Source organism: Aythya ferina (genome assembly GCF_964211825.1).
Source record: "Aythya ferina genome assembly, chromosome: 4".
Lineage (NCBI taxonomy): Eukaryota > Metazoa > Chordata > Aves > Anseriformes > Anatidae > Aythya > Aythya ferina.
The window spans coordinates 50526929-50543990 of NC_140300.1; the positions used below are offsets into that span (position 1 = coordinate 50526929).

Here is a 17062-nt window from a genome sequence, read left to right on the forward strand (position 1 = left end):
AAAAAGCAAGACTCCTATCATTAAACCTATCTAGCAGTTCTCTGCACTGTACAGCTCCCATATCAGTACGTTCCCCACATCTGTTCCTTCCCATTTTCTCCATTATAGCTACTTTACCTTCTTAATCTCAGTTGTCACTGGACTCTTCATCTCTTCTCTCCTTCCAAGGCTAGGTAGGGAGAAGTTGTCATGGGTTTGTCACCCACCTACCCTCTTTTCAGTCCTCCTTGGAAAAGGAAAGGAACTGAGCAGAGGAGGTGCTCTTCACCTCAAATGGAGACAGGCAGAGGGACTGGAGGAAAGTAGAAGGAAAAAGAGTTACCTCAGTTGGTCCACTCCTTGCTTCCTAAGTACAGGACATAGAGAAATAAAAATTTTGTCTCCTACAGCAGCAGTTATGAGCTACTCAAAGGGTGTGTCAGATGGGACAATCAGCCTTTCAGGAAGGGTTTTCATCCTGGAAGCACGCATTACTTTGCCCACCTACATGCTTTTAATATGTATTATTTTTCATCCTGAAACCCGGCATGTACCTGAGCACTGGTAATGCCTTTCAGAGTCATTTTTTTTTCCCCCCTGCAAAGGAGAAGATAAAGAAGGGGGAAAAATAAAAAATGAAAAGCAAAGACACCAGCTGCAGCTTAGCAAACTGCTGGTTATTTAAGTCATTAAGCGTGAATAGAAAAAAAATATCTCAAGTCAATACTCATTAGTACCAGTAAATATGTTATTCAGTATTATTTTCCAAGTAAACTGAAGTGAAATCTGCATAATAAAAGGCTAATTGACAGAGGTGTAGATGTACAAAGTAAGCAAGCTCAGAGAAGAGCTTGCTGAAGAGGCTAAATGCCATTGATGTGGCTGTTCAGAGCAGGCATCTGCTACCGAGTGTTTCACGTTTGCTCCAAGGACCTGCTTTTGTTCTGTCATGCTCCCAAAGCTCAATCTGAAGTCAGGAGGCACTGAGGGCAGGCCAAACGCACAGAAGCTATCACAGGCAGCATACTCGCTGCCAGCTGTCTCCTGAGGAAAGTCACACAGGGCCCGCAGAGGAGACCAGGCAGCCACACAGGACAAGGTGCCATGCCCTGCGCTGAGCTGGCCTCTCTGCCATGATGTGGGGGGGGTGCTGTGCTGAAGGGCATCCAAAGGCAATAGCAGGCACAGGTGGCTCAGCTGAACCACCTTTCTGCGCCCAGCCTAGGTGTTTTCATATTCCTCAAACTGGAGGAGTCCTGTCCAGTGTCCTGGCGTGTCGAAGGGATACAGGTGTGTGGTGTGTGGAGGGGCTTCTTAAAAAAAATAAAAATAAAAAATACTAATACAAGTAAAAATACAAATAAAACAAATCTGAGGCATATGATGACCTCCAGAGGTCCCTTCCAACCTTAACCATTCTGTGATATACACAGGTTGAGTCTATGCATTAAAGGTACAGGGAATTTGTGTTTTCTGGAAGATAAGAGACAGTTCTCTCTTGCTCAAGGGACAGGCCCCACTGGCCCTTCCCTTAAGGCAGAGTTGTCTTGCAGAAGTGGAGAGCTTTCATGGTGAAAGACAAGCTTAGAGGGCATGCAAAGGATCCTCCTGAAACCAGGGTGCTAAATCCTACTTAAAGTGCAGACAGCAAGAGCAGAGAGAGAGTGCTGAAGATGATCTGAGTCCCCAGATTAGAGAAGTGAAGAGTCAACTGTGCTTTCACCTGCCCTACAGGAGTGCCACAGGAGCCATGGTTTTGGTCCCAGTTCCTTGGACTCTGGGGTCTCAAACAGTCTGAAGATGCTGAATGGATCTGTCAGGAGCTGCCATCTGGTAGCCCTATGCTAAGGTACAGAAAAATATCTACTAAATCATAGACTATTTCTTTATCAAAAGACAGCAAAATTCTTCTGAATATCAAAAGAATTCATTATAACATGTCACTTACTATATATATATATTTTGTTTGTTTGTTTGTTTGTTTTACCTTAAAGGACATGAAAATAGAAACAAAAATGCTAATTTCATGTACTTCACAATGCTTTATAATTCAAAAAGGAATTGCAAATATGATGTAATTTAATATAATTGTCACAAATTGCACTGTAAATGCTTTAAAATTAAATAATCACTGCTAAATGTCATATGATTACATACATTTCTCATATACCCAATTTATACCATATTTCTTAAGCATCTATCCTATTATACTAACTTAGGAATATATATTTAAACTCAAATATCTAACTATTCACTTTGATTTACCTTCTGGTTTAAAATTAAGTCAAGTAAAAATAAATATTAGGCATTGGAATAACAATCGCAAAGGGCACAAGTGACTCTGAAGCCAATGTGATATTTTCAGAGCTTAAATCCAGAACGCCAAACACACAAACTGAAATATCTTTGTAAAATGGTCATGAAGATAAGGTAAAAAATATTCCCTTTGCAAACTTATTGGAAATCTACATTAGAATGGGAGAGTACCAATACATTTAATAAAATTCAAATTTTGCTGAGTACAAAGCAGATGTAATCACAAAACAGACCTTGCAAACTCAGAAGGAATGTAGACAATCACAGCAAGAGGGATCATGGCCATTACACACACTGCTATATAAACCATGGCACAATCCATCCTGCCTATATCAGGTGAGCTGTTGAAAATACAGACTCTTATTTTATAAGTACTGTATTGCATTTTACTAACTGTACCGTGTAGTTCATTTTGTACATTTTGTACAATTGAATGAAAATTAATCTGTTTTTCTGTGTTTATGAATCAGATTGGCATTTCTGTCAACACCCACTAAAAGTCATGCAAAACATCTCACAAATTTTTGTCTTTCATTCAAAACTCATCTTCACTGGAAGATATGTGTAAAAATAAAAGGAGAAAAACGGAAGAAAAAAGATAATCCTGATACAGTGATATAGTGCCTTGCTACAAACATGCACATCATTCAAAATGGACTTTTCTGCCCGATTCTATGCAGTGCTGTGATATAAAAAGACAAGCTGTAAATGCAATGTCTGTACACAGCACGTATGTCTATTCATCCTGCCAGCAGGCAGTGTGTCAGGAGGGACTAGGGCAGTGAGGCCCTCTTTTGCTCATGTAGAACCTGTCTCATGAAGGAGCAAACTTTAAATATGCGTTCAACAGTAAATACATGTACATGTATGTTTAAGAACATACTGAATCATGATTATCTCCATAGTTTAGCAGCATCTATAATTCAAACTACTAGAAGTTTAGCATATACAAGTGGTTCATTTGAAAAGTTTGGCTTTAAATTTGGAGTTTTTCTTGGTTTGGTTGGATACTCCACGCAGACAAGAGAAGCCATATACACCAGTACAATACTTAAGCAAATGCATAACTTTAAAAATTTGAATAGTACTGTTGGGACGCCTCACTGATTGAACTTAGCAGACTGATACATCTTCATTTTGGATCCTGATCTTTCACCAGCCTTAGGCTGATGTCAAGAATGCTGAAGTAAATTCAGCACTTTTATGTTTCAGAAGAATCTTTTATTTCACATTCCTTGTAAAAAGATAGATGATGCAGAGAATACTGTTTAAAGCATCTAACTTATAGATAGATTTACTAAGGCAGCAAAAATAAGTTTAATAATGTTCTGGTTTTACAACTTTCATCAGAACATTATTAAATAACAAAATATAATGCTGAAGAGTCTGGCAGAATCAAAAAGAAACATCAAGAACAGGTGAATTAATTACCTCCCCATGTACGTATATGCATGTAAATACACGCATATTCTTTACACTATTCACAAGATTAATAAGAAATATAAGAAATACAGTGCACATGAATGTGTATGTAATAACAGCACTGTCAAAGGGAAAGAACTGATTACATTTGTAGAAACTGAAATCCAAGGACAATTTTTTTTGTAATATCACAAAGATATGAGCATCCTGAGGTCTTCTCTGGCTTGCATATAAAATATCAAATATCAAAAATAAAACTCTTACTGTACTAAATATAGCACTTAAGATCCAGAAAAGTTGGAGCAATTTAAATACATATGCTATTAAAGTTAATCCTTCAAAAAAAGAAGACATTAATAACTCTTTAAATGATCATATAGGTTATATGCTAACCATAATCATTACACAGGTCTAATCCAGTTTTTAGACCAGTTTTCCAAGTTATCCTGACACCCTTCCTTCCACCACGTACCTCCCTACTTTGCCATGTCATTGATTATTGATTGCTGGCTGTGCTAGCTCACCCTGCTACCCCTCTTCCAAGGAGTAGTGGCATTTAGCCCTTCTGACCTAATCACTCCCTGTTATATCACTAAATTACATGTTCATTTTGTTACAAATCTACCTTCTAATTTTCGTTTTGATTCCACAGCAAAAGTTCAAGGACAAGTCTCCTTACAGCTTACTAGAAATGCTATAGCACAATCTAGGGACAAAGGAACAGACGTTACCAAACAGATGCCACGTTGCTGCAAGCAATGACATCTCTGCATCAGACCCTGTCCTGAGTGTCGGTGACTCACTGTCCATGGTCGGGAAGAGGCCAGGAGAGAAAGGCAGAGCACAACAGGACTCTGCTCCTTCTGCTTTGTTTCCCAGCCTGGGCTGGAGGGAGAGAAGAGTCTGGGCCTGCCTGGATCCTGTCCTGAAGGATATCCCCAGACCAGTAAGCCTGCTCGTGCTGTAGCTACTGCCTGCTCTCAGCACTGCTTTCGCTGATGCCCCACATGAAGAAGCTTTTCTTGTTCATAGCCATGTGCCAGCAGTTTTGTTGACTCCGCAACCTAGCTGTGCCTGTGACTTTTCTGAGCCGTTTATGTTGGGTGATCCACCAGATACACTTTTTCATCCAAGTCCTACCAGCAAGCACAACTAAAGAAAAAAAAATGCCCACAGAGCCTTGTTAGAACTCTGATAATACCCATCTCTTCACCTTTACCAACAATAGCTAGCTTCTGCTGCATGTATCTTGAGTTTCAACTTACTCACTGAATGGCTTTATGAAAGGCATGTAAAAACACAAGTATGAAGCAGGAGAAATTTCATAAGGAGGGTTTCAAATGTAATCCTTTCTCCTTACCAAGGACTTTCAGAAAAATCTAACAGTTGTTCATCATATAACCAATTATTTTATAAAGAACTAATACAGGAAACAGAGCAAGCTTATCATGGTCACAACGGTTCTGGCTCAAGCTGAGACACTACTGCATTTTGCATGAACCATAATGCACAATAAAACTTCTCCAGTAAGCCCTACCAGGAACTGCACAATCTGTCTTCATAGTCAAAAGGAAATATACTGCTGTTTGCAAGGTCATGACTGGATAAATAAAGACAGACAGTGCAAAACATAGAACTGGAAGAAATTATTTTCATTCACAGCCCACCTGATGAAGACTACAGAAAATTAAGGTAAGTTTATTAGCTTTCTTCACAGTATCTCTATGTGCTATCAGCCTTGAAAAGAACCTTTAACCAAGCAATGTACCGCAGTGCATCATGCGATGAAGACTAGGCAGCTCTGAAAAACAGAACTATAAATACAGTTCAAAAAGGGGAAGGTTTAGGGAAAGTTAGCAACCCCACATATACCACAGTAACTGTTTTCATTCATAAGCTTAATGGCAATACTCTGCATAGTAATTGAAAGCCTGGGTTTCAAAAGCAGGCATGTGTCCGGACCAAGGCAGATTTCTTGGACAGAAGTTCTCAAATGCATAGGCTACATTTTGAGTTTTCATAAAATTTCTAATGATTACCTCCTGTACTTTAATGTAGCATTTAGAGTCATAGTCTACAAATGAAATGAAAATACTACCCTTGCTCCAAACATGACAGTCAACAGACATTTCTTGAAATGCCTGAGCTAGTTGCAGAAGGGTTGCTGTTTCCTGCACCACACATATATGGCATTTTGTTATTTCAATTGCTCCTTCAGTATAAAAGATTTCTTACCAAATTTCTCTAAAAAGGCAGCACTTTCTAACAGATAATTTTGAGGTCAAGTGTTGGTTCTCGGAGTAGAAGTATGACTATCACCACATCTCAAGAGTTATTTGACACCTCCTGAGTGAAATTTTTAATAGGACATTAATACTAGCCTCATATTGCAGAGTAGACTTGTGTAGAGTTGTATAAAAAACAGAAAGTCCAGAGTTGGGCCAACCTTGTGGAACACCAGCTGGTACCCAGACTTGCACAGCTCTGAAATAAACAATACCTCAACCTAGTTTGTGCATTTGGCTTGTCACTCACCAGTTAACAAATCCAAATGTTTTATTGGACAACAGAAGCACAACATACATAACTCAAGCTCCTTTCTAATTGATTAAGCTCACCCCAAATTGTGCAAGAATGAGAGCCTGTTCATTCTGGCCTGCAAAGATGAAGTGCAAAACCAGAACTGCAAGTTCTCAGCTTAATCTGCTGACATCTGATGGGCTCTCCCTCTATGAGAATCAGGCTTTGCAGATGAGAAAAGCTGGGAGGAGGGAAATCCACATATGCCTCCTCCTCCCTTGAATTCTCTGAATGCAGGAGCAGTGCTGGATCAGCTGCAAGCAGATGCAGGCAAAGATAAGAAAGTCTACCTGCAGCACATTCTGTCCGCAGCATAAAACCTGCCTTTGGGGGGGGGGGGGATTTTGAGAGGCTGTAGAAGCCTTGTATGAGTTTAGATTTTTGTTCAGGAAAGCACTTGAGCATATACTAACTGTCACTGAATTCAGCACAATCTTTTGCCGAGCCTTTCAAAGATTTGGGTGGGGTCCAGAATGTGCTCAAAATTAAGTATGCAGCTTAAGTACATCAATGCAACAAGGCCTTAATTTTTGTGAAAAGCTACCTACACTCCAAAAATACCAACAATCCCTAAAATGTTTACTCTGAATATTAAAAGGTTTCATAGTACCAGATTAAAAAATAAATCTGCATTAATTGTTTCTGATTTTAAAGTATTCATAAACTACTGTAGCCGCCCACCTAAGCAATAAGAATTCTCTATGTAAATAATTTAATTTTTAGAAATTGTTATAAGATGTGTGATGACTTGTTTGTGTGAAATCTGATGAGGGATCATTGTTAAGAGGGCATAACTGACAGCCATTACCTACACAGGGAAAACAGCTATTTGACCAGTTTCACATACTCACAATCTGGAAGAAGTTCAGATGTTATGTCCCCATACTCAGGTGTCATTTATCCCCATCTGCATACATGTAAAAGCACACATATATATCTACAAATAAACACATAACTCTGTATAACTGTGCAGGCAGGCCAGTTTGCCTATTAGCACATTTTGACATGATGGATACTCTGAATCACTGGTAATATTGTCCTCCTTGATACAAGATTCACTTGGATATTGAATCTCTTGCCTGTTATTTTCTTTAATTTCCAAAACATATCTGTTGTGAATCCCTTCAGGATATACTTTTGAACTTCCTCTGTAAATGTGGAAAGAACTTCAAAGTTCTGTTAGTAATTTATGTATAGCATGATGGACTGGGGTCAGTTCACAACTGAATTCCCAAGGCAAGAAGATTAGATGATGGAAAAGACAATTTAATATAAAATGCCTCCTTGCTCAAAAGTTCACACAGAGGCAGGTCCTGCATGCCTTGTTCACGCAGGCAGTCCTCTTTGAAATCAGAGCCCTTATTGCCTTGTGGTTTTTATAGTCATTCACACCAAAGTGGATAAATGTTAAAGATGCCAGACCTCTAACCTAGCAGCAATTTATCACAGTGCACTCGCTGAACCTCTGATCAGACATGGTTCAACGGAGACAGTTTCCAGTTATAATGAGACAGTAGTTAGTGTAACAGCAGCCCCAAAGCTAAGTTTGCCAGATGCCTGTGCAGTGTAACTACTGAAACATACTCTGTCTCTAGATCTGGGGTGATGTAGCAGCTGATGCACCACAGGGAGCGCCTCCCACACCAGGCTCTATTTATCCATGGCACGGATTTACCCCCTGCAAATCTGGCCTGTCCATTCAATCTCTTGCAGCCAAATTGCATGACAGACCACTGAGAAAACAAGACAGAAAGGTTTCCGTAGCAAAAGGTCCTGTTGTTGTCTGAGGCAAGTGCAGAGCAGACCTGCTGGCATGGTGAATTCAGGCTGTCCATAAAGAGAATGCAGTTTGGGCTCTGTAATGCTCTGGTCTGCTGGTCACCCCGGAACCAATCATCTCAGGCAAGGGTAAGTTTTGCCCATGAATAGGTAGTGGCATCTTTAGATTTTGCACTTTAAGACCTAAAAACAGTCATTTGGTAAGGCATATTTGTGGATTAAACTTGATACAGCATGTCATAGCTGATTTACCTGGCTCCAACTGCTATCCTGATGAAAATGTACTGTATGACATACACAGGTGTGCTGTCCTCTGCAACCACCTTCAGCTTCATCAGAAATATTTTTGGAGCTATACTAAAATTTTGATGAAATTTTTAATTACATTCCTAAAAGTATATTAAGATATCTAAATTGACTTGACAGAACTGAAAACCAGGCCAACTATTTAAAGTGTTAAATAAATTATTCAGAGAGAACACCTTCAGAATTGTAACCTGTTTCTTGTTTCCTAACTTCTGTTTTTAAGTATCCCTCCCACCAATATTTTTTGACTCCTTTTCTACCTTTATGTTTGTAAAACACCTAGCCAGTATTAACAGAAAAGGAGTCTACTCTGGAGCAGTACAAAAATTTTAATATCAGTCATATGTAAGATGCTTGCCCTGGGATAAGAACTATGTACAAATTTTAACACTGGCCCACACAAGCCGTTGAATTGGCTGAGTACAATGCAAGATACTACAGATGTAGGCAAAGAGGCATATATATATATTTGCCTATACACAGTGGCTGTAATATGTTTGAAAATTTGGTATAAAGAGTCTGATTTTGTCTAGAAGAACATCCTGTTACTAGTCATTTTCTTGAATTATCAAGATGATCATCAATGATGATTTTCTAACAATAATCACAGAATCATAGAATCATTAGGGTTGGAAAAGACCACGGTAAAAACATAGTGATTTAGTTATATAAAACTCGGATTTAATGCTGTAAATACTTCTTTCTCTGTGTCATAATAGGCAGATAGGTAAGAGCATGTTAGTCTCTCATGCCATAATACAAGCCATGGAAATACTAACAGGCAAAATAACTTTAAAGAGAGAATTATTAAAACTCATCCATAAATTTCATGTCTTCTATGGGCTTAAGACCTATCCTCTTAGATTTACTTAGCTTTCTCTGATCTGCACTGTTTCTAACTGGAAGTGTCTCCAGCTTATTATTCAAAAAGATATTTGTGTGGAGTATAGAATGGGAAGAACAATTAGAAAACAGCTGCTGTTTAGCATTTGCTATAAAACTTCAAGATTCCTAGTAGGTGTTCTTTAGAAAAAGTCAATTAGTAATTTAGAGCAGAACAGAGCTCATCACAATTTCTGTCCTCAGTAGCACCAGGGGAGTTCTCCTTTGATTAGAATACTTGCAGTGGGGGCTTCCTTTGTATCTTTCATAATGGAGTTTACGTTAGAAAGGCACTTATTTAAAACACTACAAAACTCAGAGTGCCGATAGACAGCACTGTGTCTCTCATCTTTATCTCAAATGACACAGATAAAGTCTGTTGTTAAATTAGTCAGTGAGGAGGGAAGATAATCCCTAGAAGAGTGCCTGTTAGGCAGATCAAGGATGAAAGGATGTCTAAACACAGAGCTCACCTATGTAATTAATTATGCTCATGCAGAAGCGAGAAACCACCAGCGCAGTCCCTCCAGCCCAGAGTATTGATCTGTAGGAAACAAACTATATCCCATCTGGCAATCATCCAGAGATGATTCTTAGTGTCTTAGCTGGGCATCCAGGGGACCTGAAAAGTACAGTGAATATATACTGAATATATTCACAGACACTGCAGAGAACAGTCCCCACTGGTGCCACCAGCACTGAATTTGTTTGGATTGCAAGCCCTAGGACAGGCTCAATGGGCTGCCACTTGCTTTCAGATGAGATACGTTTGAAGGCACTTGCCATCCCCTATGTATTCCTCATACTTTATCAGGAAAAATCTAAGAATAAAACTCTGATTACACACTGTTGCTTGAGCAGCAGAGCAGAGTAATGCAACAACATGAAGGCTGACCTATATGGGCACTTTTTTAAGCGAACAATCAAGATTTGTAGGCAAAAGATACTAGGCACACTGTGCTCCGAATTAGAGGCTGATAGAAAACAATACTAATTACAATCAATATTATTATATTAATCACTTAAAAGGGCTGCTTCCATACATGTTAAAGACTACAGATTGTTTCATTTGTACTGATGTAAGTACAGCCAGAGATGCTCTTCTAATTTCTTTTTGCTTTAAACAAAAATTGTGTTTAAATATGTGCAAAGGTATGATATATTACAGCTCCTCCATGATTTAACACAGCGACAGTATGCACTCATGTTCAGAATATCTGTATTATCATACATCACAAGCTATTTCTGATTTTAAGATACTCAAATTCATCACAGTTGATCTCACCAAACTATTCCTGACTACAAGCTGTGATTTAAATCTTCCAACAGTTTCCTGTTGCAGCTTTATCAAGCTGATAAAACAGCAACACAGAATAGGACTGAGAGGCCTAGTGCAAAGCTGAGAGATTGCCCTGAAATTAAGGACACATGTTGTAGAGAAGACTCACCACCACACTGGTTGCCTGTCCCAGGTGCCAGACACAGCAAGGATGTCTCTGCTGGTGCCCTCAGAAGAGATGGCTGTGCTCAGCACTGTGGGTAATGACCAGGCTCTTCCACAAATGCCTTACATCACCTCAGTGGTCTTTTGCACTGTTAGTTGTAAAGCCATGATATCACAAATGGCTCCTAGATGGGATCCAATGAGTCATCTTAAGCTAGTGCCTTATCTTAGGAAAGACAACAGAGGCTTACCTTCTTTGGTAACAGGTACTTATCTTCTTTGAGGTGCTTAATGTCCCACTGAAGCTATTTCAATCTTTTTCACTTTCCTGTTCAACACATCATGTGAAGCTGTAAGAGAAAATCATGAACTGACTTGGTATGCAATTAAATAACAGCTTTAATAAAATAGAGAGTGTTTAATTCCCAGTAGTTGTTACAGTGAATGTGGCATGAATTTTATTTGAGTTGTTGAATTTTTATTATTATAGATATGATATTGAAACAATAATTTGCTGTTGAATTTTGAGAGAGTGCTGGTATAACTATTATACTTGCAAATAAATTTACTTCTTACCACATTTAAAAGATACATTGAATAAGGTGTAGCCTATGGACTTTTAATTTGTTAGCTGTGCATACGTAAGTAGGAATATAACTGAAATGAAACATCTAAATAGCAAAGTTGTTCTTTTATTTATTTACAAGGCACTACTTATTTGTGCCTCGGATTTCATTTGCAAAGATATAATGGGGCAAATATAAATACTGACTGCCAGCTCTTCAGAAGATTGTTTGATATGAATGTATAATGTAAAGATTTGGCAATATCTGTCCATAGGATCTTTAAGGCACAATGAACCTTGGATGTTTTCTTTTGTTTGTAGCCTGAAGCTCCAACATTTTAAATGCTTAATTAGCAGCAATCAGGCATCAGTACAGCTTCAATCTAATTGAGGGGATGGGACAGCTCTCCAGTTTGGCAGCCACTGCCAAAAACAGGAGAATGTGCTTCTCTAATACTCAGCAATTCATCTTTTTCTTCTATCAGAATTTTCATTGAAAATTGGACAAGTATTATCAGCTGAATAAAGTAACAGTTTGATACTTTGAGAAACTGGGAATTAACTAGTAGTCTTTATAAAATTACATCATAGAAAACACTTAATATATCGTTCCTAACCTTGTAACGCTTTGGAAATGTTTCCATGCCACAGCACAAAATTGTTTTGCATGACTTAACTCCTGAAGATTAAAAAGAACCATGTTAACCATACTTCAGAAACGAATGAATATAGACTTCAGGAAAACAAGCTTGCCATGTTTTTTGATCTTCTCAGATTTAGGTTGCTTTCTAGTATCTCAACAACATTTTCCCCAGACAACATATAATTTTGCTTGTGAAGGAAATAAAAAGTCAAATTAGAAGTATGAATGGAAGGGATTATGTTTTCAGCTGCGTATCTTCTGATGTTTTTATATGCATTGCATTATTTCCATAGTTGGAGAAAGAGAATGCAGTAGCAGGAAACATAGATTTAATGAGAAGTGTCTGCATTGTGAAGAAAACTCACCAGTACTTCATCTTGATGAGGTGTAATTTCTTCATTTGTCATAGCTACTGGACACAAAGGCTAATACTGGTAGAAAAAGCTGAAAAAATGCATGCATCTTCAGGTAGAAATAGTCACCACTGAAGCAAACCGGTGAGTTCTACAACCATAAAAAAACAGCATGAGTCTGAATTCCCTTGGACTGTAAAGTGCTATAAATTTATCTCCAGTAACATAGCATGTTCAAAAAATGCTAGCCACGTTATTCCAAAAATGTGTTTTCTTCCTCTGCTAAAATAAATGTTTTTTGTTTTTTGTTTTTTTTTTTTTTTTGTTGTTGTTGTTGTTATTTCTTTTTTTTTTTCTTTCATTGTTCTTCCATTCAGAAACCCCATAATAATTTACCTGTTGGAAAATATTTTAGTAAACTACTGTTGGGGGCTAAGGTAATTGCAGATTTCTTTCAAAACAAAATGTAAAACAGGAGATTTAAAGGGAATTACAAAGCAGGCTTTTAGTAATTTACAAACTTTACATGGCTCTGCCCAGAAAATAAAACTGTCGTTTAGATTTTTGTACCAGTCATCAGTTCTAAACATACTAGAAGTGCTTCAAGAGAGTGTCTTCATTTAACTGACCATTATAAAAATTTATGGCAGCAGTGTCACATGTGAGATTTCCACTGATTAAGAAAGTTTTATGGCAGCATAACCAGAGAAAAATGGAACTGTATAAGCTGTATTCATAAATGTTGTCAGGACTGACGATCTTTTCAAGACTACTGGTTAAGTAAAATACCATTTTTCGTACAGACTACTATTCTATCCCAAAGCCCTATGACTCTCACTCAACACCCAACACATACAGTTGTCAACTTATGGTATTATTGCTCTGGCTAAAATTCTTCTTTCCTTTCTCTGTTCTGATTTTTTTTTTTTTCCACCACAGGAGGTGGTGGTGGATAGATTTGCTTTGAATGATGGAAGAATCTTAGTAAATTTCCCCCATTGGAAAATGAAAAGAAAATAAAAAAATCTGAAAAACATTGACAATTCCATCCTGTAATTCTTCCAAGTGCAGTTATGACAGGACTTTGTCTCCCTTTTTGTTTAAAACCAACCACACAAAGTAAAATCTGCCATGCAACAATCCAGAAGTACCTAATGGTGGTCTCAGGTTTAGAAAATATGTTATGTTATATAGTTTTATTTATACCATGAAGTGTTTGGGTTGTGAACAGTCAATGCAGAGAAGGTATTTCTGGTAAATATCTCTAGCAAATTGTATAATTCTACTATAAAATATTATTTGTTTCACATCATTTTTTGCCGTGTTTATGATGCATCTCACAGCTGCTTGTACTTCATTATGTCATTTTCAGATTTTGCTGCTGTATATTGATGTGTGATTTGATATTAAGTACTGTAAAATAGGAGGCTGTAAAGTAAATTACATGAATATCAAATAAGTAAGACATTAAAAAACACATTTATTGCCTCATCATGTGCTACGATATCCCAAAGAAGTACACCCAACCTTGATGCTTGTCCTGCTTACTTTTCAGCATGCCTCTAAGCAAATTTCTATTAACACAAGTTTTTTCAGTAACCAAATGTTAATTACTTCTCAGCCACCGGTGAAACTGCCTTTTTTTCTTAAATGCATCACATTAAAATTACATTAAGGCAGATGTACTAGCTCTTAAAGTTACAATGGCCATGTTGAAGTATGGGCAGGACATAAAGCCCATCATTTAAAAAAAAAAAAAAAAAAAAAAAGCTTTCAGAAATAAGATCACAATTCACTTTACCCAAGCACAAAATGTAGAAAGATGCTTAACCCAGTTTTTGAGCCTCTCTTTGTCCAACATAAACTAATCCTCTGAAATGAGAAAGCCTTGTAGTAGTACTGCCATTCAGCTTGCTGCATAAACTCAGTAGTCCAAACATGTCACCAATTGCCCCAGCACATTGCTCCAAAGGAATCTCACCTACAAACATGCTCAATTAAGGAGCTTAGATGAGTGAACCAGCACCTATTCCATATTTATGTGGGGTTACACTATCACCTCTTGTCATACAAGGAATGGAACTGGTAGGGCATACTGGCTTCTGCAACTTTTTGCCTCAAGCATGATACACTCAGGAGAACACAAGGAGCAATGTAGCCTGCTTTATGGCTATCACAACCTGGATAACTTTTCAAATCAACTTGCAAGTTGATTAAAAAAAATAAGTTGTGTACAATAATCAGTTCTTTGAAGGGTTTGAATTCATATGAAAAATATATGAAGAACAAACTGAGAGTGAACATAAGCAAAGAAACTGCTTGCTGAGTGAAAACATTATCTTTGAATTAGCTCAAGATGGCTATGACTTTAATTTCATCTGTGACCTCTTTGTTTAATTTCCATTGCTCTGAAAGTGAGACAATGTAATTTTCTCATAATTTGGTTATTTAGGACCACTTCAGTGTCCACACAAGAAGGTAAGTAGTAATAAAAACTTGCTTTTAGTACATCTTAGATACAGAAATTATTGGGAGAGTGTTGCAAAGATGAACAATTTTGGAAGAATGATGACTCCACCAGCAAGATGGCCAGAAAGATTCCCTGTTCGTACCGGAATGTAGTTAGTCATGATTGCCTTGAACTCACATGGAAATAAGGAGAGCTATGGCTTTCTGCAACAAAGCTCCCTCCCACAAAAATTCATACAGTCACCTAGGATTTGGCTTAAGCTTTTAGAAATTTATGAAGATGACAACATGCTGTAACAGACTTAGAGGTAAAGAGAGGAATAAAAATAAGCATTTTTATAAAGGTCAATTCTTCACGAAAGATATATATATAATTGTATTTTTATATTAGAATGCTGCATCTAACTTTCTCAGCAAAGTTTTGTAAGATCCCTCAGACTCCTCCTTTCTGTCATGCCCATACTTCAGAATGAAAGATTATTTTTTTTTTGGAAGCTAAGTGAAAGAAGAGAGAGAAATTGTTTACAGACTAGGTGAAGGAAGAGCAGTGTAAGAAATACCTACCAAGTATACCCCAAGCTGTGGGCTATTTGTGCTTGAAGGCAACTTAACTATTTTTGTCCTTTCTGGGAGGCTCCATCTCACAAATGCATTCAGAGCATACGACCAAGTAGCCAAAAGGCTAAAATGTGTTTGTCTTTTTCTATATAGAAGCAACAAACACAGCAAGAGCCAACTTTAGAAGCCAAGTACTTATCTAAAACAATGAGCAATGTGGTAAACAAAGCAGTCCTTGAAGAGGTGGAAGAGAATTGTGTCCAAATGTTCCAAAGCACACACAAACGTAACACTGGATTTTTCTCTCCAAGAGCTGTCTCCAATGTTTTGCTGGAGTTTATACAAAGAATAAATAAATACAAATTTTGTTACACTTGAGCAAGTAAAGTTGTACAAGATGGGAAATTAAGCAAATGAAAGAAATTTTATTCAAAAGCTGAAATTTCTGTTCAGCTTGCCTTTCTTGCATCTTTTGTTTCCTTCTTATTCCCCAGCTCAGATGGGCAGGCAAGAATTGCTTAGACACACAGCACAGATTGAAATGGCAAACTGCCACATTCTTCAGCACAGAGGCCAAGTACTATAACCCTACCAGGCCTAAATTGAATATTAGGCCAGTTTATAGGATAACAAGAGAGGGGTGAAACCAAAATCTTTTTGTCCACTAAGCTTACGTGTTGCACCAAGAGCTAGTAGCTATCTTGCAAAGGACCAAAGGTCTTTGTCCTTTACACAAAGCTCACCCATCTGGAGCCCTCTTGAGAGACACCTCCTGATTCAGTGGTGACTCACAGGCTTGCTCTCCTTGAATTCACCTCTGCTGCATCTCCATACCAGCTCTCACCTCCTCAACCCTTCTTCAAGTAAGCCACAACAGTATAATTTTTACCTGATGCTATTAAAAGAGCCAACATAGCTAGCCCTGGCCAATCTAGCTGATGTTGTTACCACAGAAGACTATTTTTCTCCAAATCCCTATCTTCAAGGCTAACTTACATGAGGACTAGTAAATGAATCCCAAATGAAAGTCTAAGCCAACGGCTTCATTTCTCCTTTCCAACAGGAGGGGGGCAGCAATGAGTTTCAATAAATCACTGGCTCTGAGGTCAGAATTCATTAGTTTTAGTGATAACTCAAACAGCACTATAACTTAAAGCTCCATTCCTTACCCAGGGCTGCAATAAAAGAGAGAAATTGTCATATTATGAAGGTCTGCAACACCTTTTTCAAATATTTCTCTGCCAAGAATAAAAGACTACTAGAAAAGGTGTAAAAGTGATATGTACATGGGGCTGCAATGTCTGATACAGTGCAGATTGCTGAAACTGATGTTGTTTTCTAGAAGACAGCTTTAAAAAAGCTACAGAAACACTGTGATTGTCTTTGAGTGAGGTGAGTGAACTGAAAGAAATGGTAAGTATTGGTAGACAAGTCTATGTTGGAGATTGTTAGTGCCTACTTAGGCATTATCAAGGATGGCAAATTAAGTTTCTACATTCATTTTCTACAGTAAATGTCATCTCCTAATAGAAAAAAAAAAGCATCTGATTCTTTATAGAAAACTTTTCAGTGGAATAATTCTGTCCAGTATCTTTTTAAAATTTTCTCCCTGTTTATACTACAAGTGACATTCATATGGAAATAGAATTGGTGTCGTGACAATTACTATGCTTCATCTGTTTGTTCCCCACTTGAAGATGCAGTTATTTCTATACATATCAAATACATTGTCACCCAGGAACTGGTCCAAAGGTCAGTAATATGCT

At 37.8% G+C, this 17062-nt stretch overlaps 1 long non-coding RNA gene across 3 annotated transcripts in view; it reads right to left on the reverse strand.

Annotated features, from left to right (window-relative positions):
* Positions 1 to 17062, reverse strand: part of LOC311436545 — a 153620-nt gene that overhangs the window by 83102 nt on the left and 53456 nt on the right. For 2 of the 3 annotated variants that reach the window (XR_014692929.1, XR_014692931.1), the window contains exons 2-5: positions 12282 to 12420; positions 10960 to 11058; positions 1703 to 1823; positions 118 to 292 (exon numbers count right to left, since the gene is read on the reverse strand). This is a non-coding gene — a long non-coding RNA (uncharacterized lncRNA). The remainder of the gene's footprint in view (positions 1 to 117; positions 293 to 1702; positions 1824 to 10959; positions 11059 to 12281; positions 12421 to 17062) is intronic. The other variant, XR_014692930.1, reaches the window with a different exon arrangement.